The sequence below is a fragment of the Sorex araneus genome, chromosome 9 (assembly GCF_027595985.1).
Source record: "Sorex araneus isolate mSorAra2 chromosome 9, mSorAra2.pri, whole genome shotgun sequence".
In the NCBI taxonomy this organism is placed as follows: Eukaryota; Metazoa; Chordata; class Mammalia; order Eulipotyphla; family Soricidae; genus Sorex; species Sorex araneus.
The window spans coordinates 57,293,399-57,306,643 of NC_073310.1; positions in this window are offsets into that span (position 1 = coordinate 57,293,399).

Here is a 13,245-nt window from a genome sequence, read left to right on the forward strand (position 1 = left end):
CATGAGATACCACCTCACACCACAGAGACTAGCACACATCCAAAAGAACAAAAGCAACCGCTGTTGGAGAGGATGTGGGGAGAAAGGGACCCTTCTTCACTGCTGGTGGGAATGCCGACTGGTTCAGCCCTTCTGGAAAACAATTTGGACGACTCTCAAAAAATTAGATATTGAATTCCCATTTGACCCAGCAATACCACTGCTGGGAATATATCCCAGAGAGGCAAAAAAGTACAATCGAAACAACATCTGCACATGTATGTTCATCGCAGCACTGTTTACAATAGCCAGAATCTGGAAAAAACCCGAATGCCCCAGAACGGATGACTGGTTGAGGAAACTTTGGTACATCTATACAATGGAATACTATGCAGCTGTTAGAAAAAAGGAGGTCATGAATTTTGTAGTTAAGTGGATGGGCATGAAAAGTTTCATGCTGAGTGAAATGAGTCAGAAAGAGAGAGACAGACATAGAAAGATTGCACTCATCTATGGTATATAGAATAACAGAGTGGGAGACTAACACCCAAGAACTGTAGAAATAAGTACCAGGAGGTTGACTCCATGGCTTCGAGGCTGGCCTCACGTTCCGGGGAAAGGTCAACTCAGAGAAGCGATCACCAACTACATTGTAGTCGAAGGCCATGTGGGGGAAGGGAGTTGCGGGCTGAATGAGGGCTAGAGACTGAGCACAGCGGCCACTCAACACCTTTATTGCAAACCACAACAGCTAATTAGAGAGAGAAAACAGAAGGGAATGCCTTGCCACAGTGGCAGGGTGGGGTGGGGGGGAGATGGGATTGGGGAGGGTGGGAGGGACACTGGGTTTACGGGTGGTGGAGAATGGGCACTGGTGAAGGGATGGGTTCCCAAACTTTGTATGAGGGAAGTATAAGCACAAAAGTGTATAAATCTGTAACTGTACCCTCACGGTGATTCTCTAATTAAAAATAAATAAATTTAAAAAAAAAAAAGACTTTTGTAGAGATAACGGCAGATGCGAAGGATAAAAACTGGCCTCGGCTTCAGTTTGCCTTATTTGGAAAGACCTCCTTGGACACTGGATGCCCTTAGGTTTAGACTTCTTAACCTCAAGGCTTTCACCGGCTTAGCGTTGGCTTTGTTATGCTGTTGGCTGAGGAATCAGAGCCACCTCGCTCTGCTGTCCTCTGCCCAGCTAACCTGTCCTCACACATCAGCACAGAAGTTTCTTTCAAGCCCATCTGTGCGGTTTTGTGATTGTGAGTTAGGCTGCCCTGTGAGTTTTTGTGGCAGTCCATGACTTCTGCTGTTTTGGTTTGGCTTGGGGACCACACAGGGTGATGTGCCATGGGCACTCCCAGCTCTGTGCTCAGTGCTCTGGGGCCCAGGCAGGGCCAGGGATTGAACCCAAACCTCCGAACATCCCCATCCTTTGAGCCAGCTCCCTGGCTATTGCTGCCGTCTCAAGACCATCTTAGAGGAAAACCTTTCAGTGGCTTTGCCCTTGAGCTTGATGTTGCCTGTGCGTTTCCTTCATCACGTTGAGAAGTGCTTTGTCGAGGCATTTTTAAACGACAGGATGGGGCCAGAGAGAGAGAGAGACAGAGACAGAGAGAGTGCAAGGGTTAAAGCATGTGCTTTGCATGAGGCCAACTGCACCTTAGTCCCTTGCTCAGCCCCACCCTCACCCTGCACATTCCTCCAAAAGAAGAAAAAAAGAAAAGTGACAGGATGTTGAATCCCTTCCGCCGTTTCTGCTGCCTCCATTAACATGTTCACATGATGACTGTCCTGCCCTTTGTTGATGTTCCGGGTGATGCTTGTTGATTAGTAAGCGTCAGGCCCGCCTGGCACCCAGCACTGAGTCCCAAATCCCGAGTGACTGTGACTTCTGACCCTTCACTGGAATGTTGCATTCTGTTTGCTGGTGCTTTGTTGAAAACTCTTGCTTTTATACTCAACAGGGACAGTGCTCTGCAGTTCCCCCCCCCCTTTTATTTTTGCAGCTTTCCTTGGCCTTTTTGGGAGTCAGTGTGATGTTGACTAGTCCCTGGAATGAGTGTGTGTCTATATATTTCTGCACACCACCCCCCATCCTAGGCATTTTGCTGAGCCAGAATCCCTGCCCTCCTAAGCACCCCCCACCCAAGCTGGTGTGGCATGAACCCCTTCCAGTGCAGCCTTTGAGTGCAAAGACCCCTGGGAGCTCCCCAACCTGGGGGGTCTCCCCCCAGCATGACGCCTTCCTATTTCATGATAGTTGCTCCTCCCACTTCTTCAGCCCCAGTCTGCTATTTCTAGCGTGAAACCACATTTTTTTCCTAAACATGCTAGCACTGTGTTTCTCAGCATTTTTCTCATCTTGTTTTCTTTATGTTGGTTTGGGCAAGAGGGACCCCCCAGGTCTATGCCATCCTGGCCAGTGGTTCAATGCAAGGGCCCAAGAGGGCAATGCTTCTGGGGTCTTGGGAGGCATTGCCTAGGTAATTCGGGTGAGCTGGGGGCGTCCAGGGCCACCCCAGGCAGAACTCAAAATCCTGGGCACACAAGGAGAAGCTAACATCCCTATTCTAGTGTTGAGCTGAACGGGTGCAGGAGGAGATGGCATGAGACCCCTGCTTATGTATTGATTATATATTTATTTTTCATAAAATATAAATGATGCAGCAGCATATAATGAAAAATATTATATTTTCATAGAATATAAATGTTAAATATATTTTGAAAAATTAAAATTCTAGATTTTTTAAATGTTTTTTCAAATGCAAGTTTTATGAACATATATAAAACAACCAACAACCAATAAATACAAAAATGCACAGATGTAAACATACCCACAGTTTTAAAATAAATTTTATCAGATAAAATGTGCTGCTAAAAAAATAGTGAACTATACTGCCTAAAACAAAAGATGTGTACTCTTGTAAATATAATAATTTCGGGGCTGGAGAGATAGCACAGTGGGTAGGGCGTTTGCCTTGCACTCGGCCGACCTGGGTTCAAATCCCAGCATCCCATATGGTCCCCTGAGCACGGCCAGGGGTAATTCCTGAGTGCAGAGCCAGGAGTAACCCCTGTGCATCGCCAGGTGTGACCCAAACAGCAATAATAATAATAATAATAATAATAATTTCATTTGCTCTTTGGGAAAATGTGTGGTTTTATGGGGAGGCTAACAGCAGCACATAGGGGAGCGGGAAGTATTTAGAAAATTGTTCTGTAGCTTCCTTACAATTTTGTTGTGAATGTGAAGATGATCTAATACTTTTATTTATTTACTTACTTGCTTTTTGGGTCACACCTGGCAATGCTCAGGGTCTCTTCTGTGTCTGCATTCAGAAATCACTCCCGGCTGTCCTCAGGGGCCCTAATGGGCTGCCAGGGGTCGAACCAGCTCAGCTGTGTGCAAGGCAAACACCTTATCCTGTACTATAGCTTCAGCCCTAATTTTTTTTTTAAGAAAAAGTGTGATCCTGAAGAAAAAAAGCAAACCACGATAACTGTTAAACATATGACTAAGACAGAGAAAACTCCTGTACAAAGTGTCTTTCCTGGGCCTGAGCAATAGCAGGGAGGACGCTTGCCTTGCACATGGACAACCAGGGTTCAATCCCCAGCATCCCACATGGTCCCTGAGCACCACCAGCAGTAATTCCTGAGTGCAGAGCCATGACTAACCCCTGATGTGACATAAAAAGTAAAAAAAAAAAAGCGTCTTTTGTCCTTTCTTCCAAGAAATCCCTTCCTGACTGTCAGCTATGGAGGAATGAAAGGGATACATTTATAAATCAACTTCTAGTATCTGATATCTCCCCATGGCATCTCCACTGTCAAGTCGTTCTCATGTCTTCTTGAGTAACATGAAGGAGATCACACAAACAACTCTGTTTTTGGTGTTTGTTCTTTTTTTTTGGGGGGGGGGATTTTTTTTTGCTGTTGTTGTTTTTTAACTAACAAGCAAGTAGTTGTGTTAGTTTCAAGAAAGTGTGTTTGTCTTGTTCTCTTCTTTGACTTCCTCAAATAGGAATGAAAATTTGCTATGAAAGTGCCCAAGTAAATCAGTTTTAAAGTGGCCAAAAATATTGTTAAATGTTTTTCATAGAAGTCTTTGAACTGGAAAAATATTTATTCTTAGAAGCGGCAGTGTTGCTTATTTTGATTTCTTGAGGATTGCAGAGGACTAGAATCTTTCTGGTGACAGCAGAGATGTCAAATTCCAAGTTTCATTATTGTCTGGGTGTTAAATGATTTTGTGAATGTTTGACTTGGTTGTGGTTTATGGGCTACACCCAGCCATGCTTGGGGTCTACTCCTAGCTCCTTATTTAGTGTCACGCCCAGAACTGCTGGGGTAGGGAATGAACCAGGCAAAGCACCACTTGAGGCCATCACCCCAACTGTGAGCTGATTCCTGCTTCGGATTTCTTTCAAGTCCTAACATCGGTGAAATACCAACATGGTTGAAAGCTTGTAACTGTTATCTCATGGTGATTCAATAAAATAAAAAGAAAAAGAAAAAGAAGAAAAATAAAACACCAATATGGGAGTATTTAAAGGATTAAATTTCAGGCTCTGATTTATGAAACCATTGTGAGCTTTTACCAGGACCTGGGTGCATCTCCTTGAATTGTAAGAAATTCCCTTTCTGTGGGGATACAGTTAAGGAGTTTATGTTGAAAGGAGGGTGAGAAGGAAAATTGCCTAGAGGAAGTGACAACAAGGAAGAGGAGGAGAGGATATCACACTTAGAACCCCTAGCAGAGGGACTTACCCACCTAAGCCAGGTAAACCACTGGCTCACAGAAGCCGTGGACAGATAGGATTTTTTTGGGGGGTTGGAGGGTGTGCTCTAGAGCTACTCCATCCTGATCTTGAACCCCCATGAGCTCAGGGAAGGGTCAATGCTTGCCCAAACTAGGGCTGTTCCTTCTTCAGCAATTCACTTCTTCAATCACATGAGATCGATTGCAAAATCCAAATCCCAGTCACGTCAGAATGTTGAAAAGGCATCAGCCTCACCTACATTCTTGCAAGATGACTTGCAGACCTATAGCATGAGCCAAAAGCCCTTATGTCTCTCATTTTTATCCCTTTCTGCTCCCTGTTGAAACACAGCCTCAGCAGTACCCAGCTGCTTGCAGTTACCTGCCTCCTCCCCCACCTGGAATTTTCACATAACATCTCTTCTTGCTGGCATGCTCTTTCCCTCCTGCATAATTGACACATTGAATGGTATCACAATTACCCACTTAGGACTTCACAGGCGCCTTCTCATCCCTACAGAGCAGGTGTTGACTCTTTTTCATTTCTGTTCCTAGTAGAGAGTTTAGCACATCATAAGTATTTGATACATGTTTATGGAATGAAGTGCTGAATGCAGCCGAGAACTTTACCAAGAGAATTTAATCTACTTAGGTACTGGGGAAAGATCACGAAATCTCAGTGAAAACTTAAGCACAACCAAAGCATCTTTATTTTGCTGTTTTCTAAAAGACTGAAATATGCCCATCGTATTAAGAACATTTAAAAATTAATGAGGGGGGGGCTGGAGCGATAGCACAGTGGGTAGGGCATTTGCCTTGCACGCAGCCAACCCGGGTTCATTTCCCAGCATCCCATATGGTCCCCCGAGCACCACCAGGAGTGATTCCTGAGTGGATGAGCCAGGAGTAACTCCTGAGCATCGCTGGGTGTGACCCCCCCAAAAAAGAGTAAATAAATAAAGTGCCCCACAAAAAGTGTTGGCAAGATAGGGAGGGAACACCACAGTGGAAGTGGGGGCTGGGGGCAGGGGCAGGAGGGAGGAGCTGGAGCCTCTCAAGGTGGGGGCGCTGGCATTTGAAAAACAGCAGCAGCAAGACCAAATGCTGAGATCCAAATGCATATTGGGAGCTGATTGTGTTGTAGACACGGTGCACAGTTGTTGATGAGCATTGTGTTATTTAATTCTCTCCACAGTTCAGACACTATGATGAATTGTCCCATTTTACAAACAATAAAACTGAGGCCCCATGAAGTCTAAGAAACTTGTTCAAGGTCACAAAGTTCCCAAGGGACTGATTATCCCAGACTAAGTTATCCAGCTCGAATGCCATTCTTCTAGGTGACAAGTAAGAACTGTTTAGATCAGCTAGGGATTTTAGAGACTGAGGGGAGGATCGCAAGTTGTTGGGACCCACTGAGTTTGTGAAGCCACGCGACACCTATGGCATTAAGAGGATGCACGTGTTTTGACCTTAGCAGCTCATAGAGCTGAAGAATAGACCATCATGAATACTGTTTTCTTTAGAATCACCGAACTGAAAAAGCTAATATAGTAAAATCGATTATTTTCTTTTCATTCTTACTGTCACAGACTGAAATGATAGCACAGTGAGTAGGGCATTTGCCTTGCATGTGGCCAACCTGGGTTCGATTTCTTCTTCCCTCTCGGAGAGCCTGGCAAACTACTGAGAGTATTCCGTCCGCACGACAGAGCCTGGCAAGCTACCTGTGGCATATTCCATATGCCAAAAATAGTAAAAACAAGTCTCACAATGGAGATGTTATTGGTGCCCACTCGAGCAAATTGATGAATAATGGATGCCAGTGTTACAGTGCTCTTAATATCACTGCCTTTGACAGAGGAGCTTTATGTTCACATTTGGAAATTCTGTATGACATTTCTAGCCTGACTTGGAGCTAACTCACAGTAATATACTTCTTAGTCTACCCATGTTCTCCACCTGATGGTAAAACTGTTTCAGCTCATGAATCTCTTTCAAATATGTGTTTGTGGGTTGTAGAGATAATACAGGGGTTAAGACAATTGCCTTTCATGCACTTAACCCCAGTTTGATTTCAACACCACATCTGGCCCCCTGAATACCTCCAGAAATAATCCCTCAGCAAACAGCCAGGAGATGCCCTGAGCACTGGCAACTACTACCAAAAAAAAAATTAGAAACCAAATATGTGTTAGCATAGGATAGGTTTTACTGCATTTCCTGCAGACCTGTACATGCAAAGGCCCAAATGTATCAGCAAGAAACAAGTAACAAAATAAAGCAATTCTTTTTTTTTTTTCTTTTTGGGTCACACCGAGCAATGCTCAGGGGTTACTCCTGGCTCTGCACTCAGGAATTACTCCTGGCGGTGCTTGGGGGACCATATGGGATGCCGGGGATCGAACCCGGGTCGGCCGCATGCAAGGCAAACACCCTACCCGCTGTGCTATCGCTCCGGCCCCAAAATAAAGCAATTCTTGCATAATTCCCAATTGAGTTCAAAATGGGCAATGTGGTTTTGTGTGTCCATACTAAATAAGGCTTGGTATGTGCTGGAAGTAAGACTAGTCCATTCTGTAAGCCTGTCTTGCCTGCTTGGCCACTGTAAAGTAACTCTTTAGAGTAATAACTACACAGGGGAGGAAGTGCCTTTATACATCAAACTGGCTGTCCAAGAGACACCCTGCTTGCTTTCTAGGGCTTCCTTTGAAACCACAAAGGGAATTAGCTCCTAGAGTTTATGTTATTCTCTACATCGTCACGCATCAAGACAATCATCTTGCAATGGGAATGTCCCATTGAAGATGGCGATTTTTATTTGCATGGCACATACAGAGTAACCTGGAGTGTTTGCAGGGTGATCCAGTACTCTGGAAACCATACTTTAGCTTAGTGCTCTGGGTGAATAGAAGGACTTACTTGGGGCTGGAGCGATAGCACAGCGGGGAGGGCGTTTGCCTTGCACGAGGCCCACCCGGGTTCAATTCACAGCATCCCATATGGTCCCCCAGCACCGCCAGGAATAATTCCTGAGTGCGTGAGCCAGGAATGACCCCTGTGCATCGCTGGGTGTGACCCGAAAAGCGAAAAAAAAATAGAAGGACTTACTAAAGGTTGTAAGTTAAAAACTTATTCCACCCAATATCCCTACACACAACCCCAAATGTATGACCATCTAATCTTTGATAAGGGAGCAAGAGATGTGAAGTGGAGCAAGGAAAGCCTCTTTAACAAATGGTGCTGGCACAACTGGACAACCACATGCAAAAAAATGGGTTTAGACCTTGACCTGACACCATGCACAAAAGTCAGATCAAAATGGATTAAAGACCTCAACATTAGACCACAAACCATAAGGTACATTGAAGACAATGTTGGGGAAACCCTCCACGATATTGAAGATAAAGGTATCTTCAAAGGTGGCACGGAACTAAGCAATCTAGTAAAAACAGAGATCAACAAATGGGACTACATTAAACTAAAAAGCTTCTGCACCGCAAAAGATACAGTGACCAGAATCCAAAGACTATCCACAGAATGGGAAAGGATATTTACACAATACCCATCAGATAAGGGGTTGATATCAATGGTATATAAAGCATTGGTTGAACTCTACAAGAAGAAAACATCCAACCCCATCAAAAAATGGGGCAAAGAAATGAACAGAAACTTTACCAAGGAAGAAATACGAATGGCCAAAAGGCACATGAAAAAGTGCTCTGCATCACTAATCATCAGAGAGATGCAGATCAAAACAACCATGAGATACCACCTCACACCACAGAGACTAGCACACATCCAAAAGAACAAAAGCAACCGCTGTTGGAGAGGATGTGGGGAGAAAGGGACCCTTCTTCACTGCTGGTGGGAATGCCGACTGGTTCAGCCCTTCTGGAAAACAATTTGGACGATTCTCAAAAAATTAGATATTGAATTCCCATTTGACCCAGCAATACCACTGCTGGGAATATATCCCAGAGAGGCAAAAAAGTACAATCGAAACAACATCTGCACATGTATGTTCATCGCAGCACTGTTTACAATAGCCAGAATCTGGAAAAAACCCGAATGCCCCAGAACGGATGACTGGTTGAGGAAACTTTGGTACATCTATACAATGGAATATTATGCAGCTGTTAGAAAAAAGGAGGTCAAGAATTTTGTAGTTAAGTGGATGGGCATGAAAAGTTTCATGCTGAGTGAAATGAGTCAGAAAGAGAGAGACAGACATAGAAAGATTGCACTCATCTATGGTATATAGAATAACAGAGTGGGAGACTATCACCCAAGAACTGTAGAAATAAGTAGCAGGAGGTTGACTCCATGGCTTCGAGGCTGGCCTCACGTTCCGGGGAAAGGTCAACTCAGAGAAGCGATCACCAACTACATTGTAGTCGAAGGCCATGTGGGGGAAGGGAGTTGCGGGCTGAATGAGGGCTAGAGACTGAGCACAGCGGCCACTCAACACCTTTATTGCAAACCACAACAGCTAATTAGAGAGAGAGAACAGAAGGGAATGCCTTGCCACAGTGGCAGGGTGGGGTGGGGGGGAGATGGGATTGGGGAGGGTGGGAGGGACGCTGGGTTTACGGGTGGTGGAGAATGGGCACTGGTGAAGGGATGGGTTCCTGAACTTTGTATGAGGGAAGTATAAGCACAAAAGTGTATAAATCTGTAACTGTACCCTCACGGTGATTCTCTAATTAAAAATAAATAAATTTAAAAAAAAAACTTATTCCACCCAAGGGTCCCTTAAATAAAACAGACTGGGAGACTGGATGCTGGTGTCTGACTTTGGATGTTTTATCTTCCTCAGGGATATTTTGAAAAGGAAGAGGAAGATAAGAATATTGAGAAAAACACAATTTTTCTAAAAATGACCAATTTGCTTAGAAGACTGAAAGAGAAAGAAGAAATAATTGAGGCACTGAGAGAAGAAATGGAGCTCCATGAAGAGACTTCACCTCAAAGATACGTAAGTTTCAAAAATAAAAATGAATTTTATTTTATTTTTATTTGGGAAGGGCCATATGGGGCTCCAGGCATTGAACACAGGTTGGCTACATGCAAGGCAAATACCCTAACCACTGTACTATCTCTCTGGCCCCTAAATATAAATCCTGCACACTTCTGGATGTGAGCGCCCCACCACCACCACCATTTTCCCCCACTGGGCCACATTCTGGAACCCTGGCAAACCCATTTTCATCTTCAATCAGCTCTGAGCCATAAGCTACCTCCAAGTCAGCTTCAGAGAAGAGCTTTAGAGAGATTTATATGGAGGAAGAAGTAGGGTGTTTGAGTAGGAAAGCAGAACTGAGGGCCCAACGGAACACAAATGTGTTGACTGTCAAGAAGCAGACACCAAGAACCTTCTCCTTATGCCTTCTCAACTCCTAGCTATGTTTCCAGAAGAGACGGCAGAGGTCCTCCTCACCCGCCTCCCCAGCACACAGCTAGTAAACGGGAAAACCAGCACATGAACCCAGGTGGGGGTGGGGCGGTCAAGGGACCTGGCTCAGTGGTACAGCACTTGCATTCCATATTTGGCACCATCTCTCTCTTCTCCCTCCCCCCCCCCCTCTCTCTCTCTCTCACACACACACACACACACACACACACATATACACATACATAAATATTCATAGCTGAATCCAAAGTTCACAGAAGAAAGTAGAAGACTGAGCACTACAATACGAATTAAAACTTGGGGCCGAAGCAATAGCACAGTGGGTAGGGCATTTGCCTTGCACATGGCCGACCTAGGTCTGATCCCCTGCATCCCATATGGTCCCCCAAGCACCGCTAGGAGTGGTTCCTGAGTGCAAAGCCAGGAGTAACCCCTGAGCATCGCTGGGTGTGACCCAAAAAGCAAAAAACAAAAAAAGAATTAAAATTTGTTAGTATTGTACAGAAACATATTTTACACAGGTATAATATACATATAAGCATACATGTCTGAAAGATGTACACAAAAATATCTGGTTTTTTTAAAAAAAAATAGTTCTAGCAAATAAATCTCTGCAGGACATTCTAGAAAATTCTCTATGGACCAACCTTTCTAAAACTACTCTCCATGTCCATTCTCCAGAGTAGGACTTCAAGTTTGTTCTCTCACAAACTCTCTTTCTCCTAAGAAACGCAGCCCAGTGGGGCCTGCCAAAGACACCTCAGAATATCACATGGGAGGTTGGGGGGGCAATTTTTGGTCATTGTCCCACTCGGAAACTTTTTATTATGGTCAGTTTTCCACCACCCCTCACATTTTCCGCCAAGATCCACAGTTGAGAAAGCTGAGGATGCCTCGGGCCTTACTTGAAATTTCATTTATACAACTGCTCCATCTGGTGGGATGAAAAGGGTTGACACTCAGGTATTCAGGACTAGCTTCCGAAGGGAATTTGGAGAGACTCTTGGAAAACTTCAAAACGGCCACGCCAACACTTGGGGGGAAATGTGCAGAACAAACAAATCCAATCAGCAACAGCAAATGCTCTAGTTTACTCTTACTAGTAGTCAAATGACAAATAGCTTCCAGGCTGAAACAGTAGGCTGAACCCGTCTCGCCAGGATTGCTGTGGAGAGAAATCCGCCCCGAGCCTGATAGCAAAGGGAAAGCTCATAAGCAGCCGCTTAGCGGTGTTTAAAACCAAACCCGCAAAGAAAACGTACGCTCCCAGGAGGGCGCCTCTGTCCAAGCCGCACCCCCTAACTGCTGAAGTTTGGCGAGAGCAGCTTCCTTCCCCGGAGGGGCTTTGTCAGCGTCAGTTCTGCAGGAGACCACCGTCAGCGGGCCAGCGACAGGGCTGCGTGCCCTGGCCCCGCTGGAGCAGGCCAGCCTGTCCGGGTGCGGGTCTGCATGGGTTTGCGACGCATTTGGAGCGACTCTGAAAAGACCTTTCATTCTCTTTTCTTCCCGGCCCTCCATGGGCAAGCTGGGCAACCCAGCGTCGGGTCCCCCCCTCCGCCCCCGACCACTGCATATGAACATAACTGCCTGCTGCCCAGGGCTCTGAAACAGAGCTGTCATTCAAGAGGGGCAGCTCCCCGCCCCCCCTTCCTGGCTGTTGTCACTCACTGGGAAAGCACCTGCTCTTCCCCGTGGCTCTCGGCCCCAGAGCCTGCTCTTCCCCAGCCTCCAGCTGAGCTGGGCAGGACAGTGCGGTGCAGTGCGTGGGGCCTGCAGACCCAGAGAGCTCCCGGGCAAGCCCCCTGCACCGCACACGGCAGGCTGCGGCCGGCGCTCCTCGAGCTCACTGTGCAGGCAGCTCCCAAATGACAGGGACGCTGCGGGCCCCCGAGCACACAGAGATACTCTCGGGATGGCCTTGGGACTCCGGACCCCGGACTGCGAGGCTAGAGACACACTTTCCATTGGCAGGTGAGCTTCTTCTCGGGAAGTTCCAGAATGATCGTGGATAACTCACGATCGGTTTCGGGCCCTCGTGTGGCTTTAAGTGGCTGCTTCCAGTGAACCTCCTTTTGATGGTCTCTGTCCTCAGCCTTGGCCCATGAGGACAGTTTATTTTAAAGATGGCTCGTGCAAGCAAGGCAAAACCAGTGTGGGCAGATGGTAGCAGGAGCACCCCCACAAAACCTGCCATTCAGAGTGGAACAGATGACCGTAGCAGCCCAAACTTTCCCTTTGTTCATTTTGCTAATGAGTGTCCTCATTGCGGGGTGAGTGGGAATAGCTAATTACTTGCAGTTCCTGCAGCTGACAGATGGGGGAGACAGAGCTAAAGGTTACCCCGGCAGAGCCCTGCCTGCAGAGAGGAGGAAAACCCCAGGTTGAACGAATGAGTTATTTTCTTTTCTTTTTCATTTTCTTTTCTTCCCGACCCTCCACGGGCAAGCTGGGAAACCCAACACCGAGTTTACTTTATTTTCTCTTTCTTTTCTTCGAATTCCCTTTATTTCCTCTATGGAGAAGCAGCACCCCCGGCGGTGCTCAGGGTTTACTCCTGGTTCTGTGCTCAAAAGTGTCTCCTGGAGGGACTCAGAGAACCATATGCCATATGCCGTCACCAGAATGCAAGGCAAGCACCTCCTACCTGCTGTACCTCCTGCCTCTGGCCTACATATTTTTTTTCTTTTTAATGAAAGTACATTTAGCCACCATCACATATGTTTTGCATATCACCTAATTTTAAAACTTCTGTTGTGTGTACCTAAGTGCCTGCTAGGTGTTAAAATTCTACCATTAGGAAAATTGTGTTTAGACTTTGTTCAAGCAAATGTCTATTGCAAATTTTAAAAGCCCCTTTTAATCTGAAAATTGGTTCTGGGATCATCTCAGATATAATAATAAACAGATGCTTCATTAAGAAAATTGTTGTTTATTAACATAGGATTGTTCTTATTAACTAAGAATGAATTGGGCTCAAATGGCTTATCAGAATGTAGAAAGAAAATTATAAAGATTTGTATTGGGTTTGGTGCAAGACTGAACACTGTTTAAATATTAACTCTGATATAATTATTCATTAGAGAAAAGA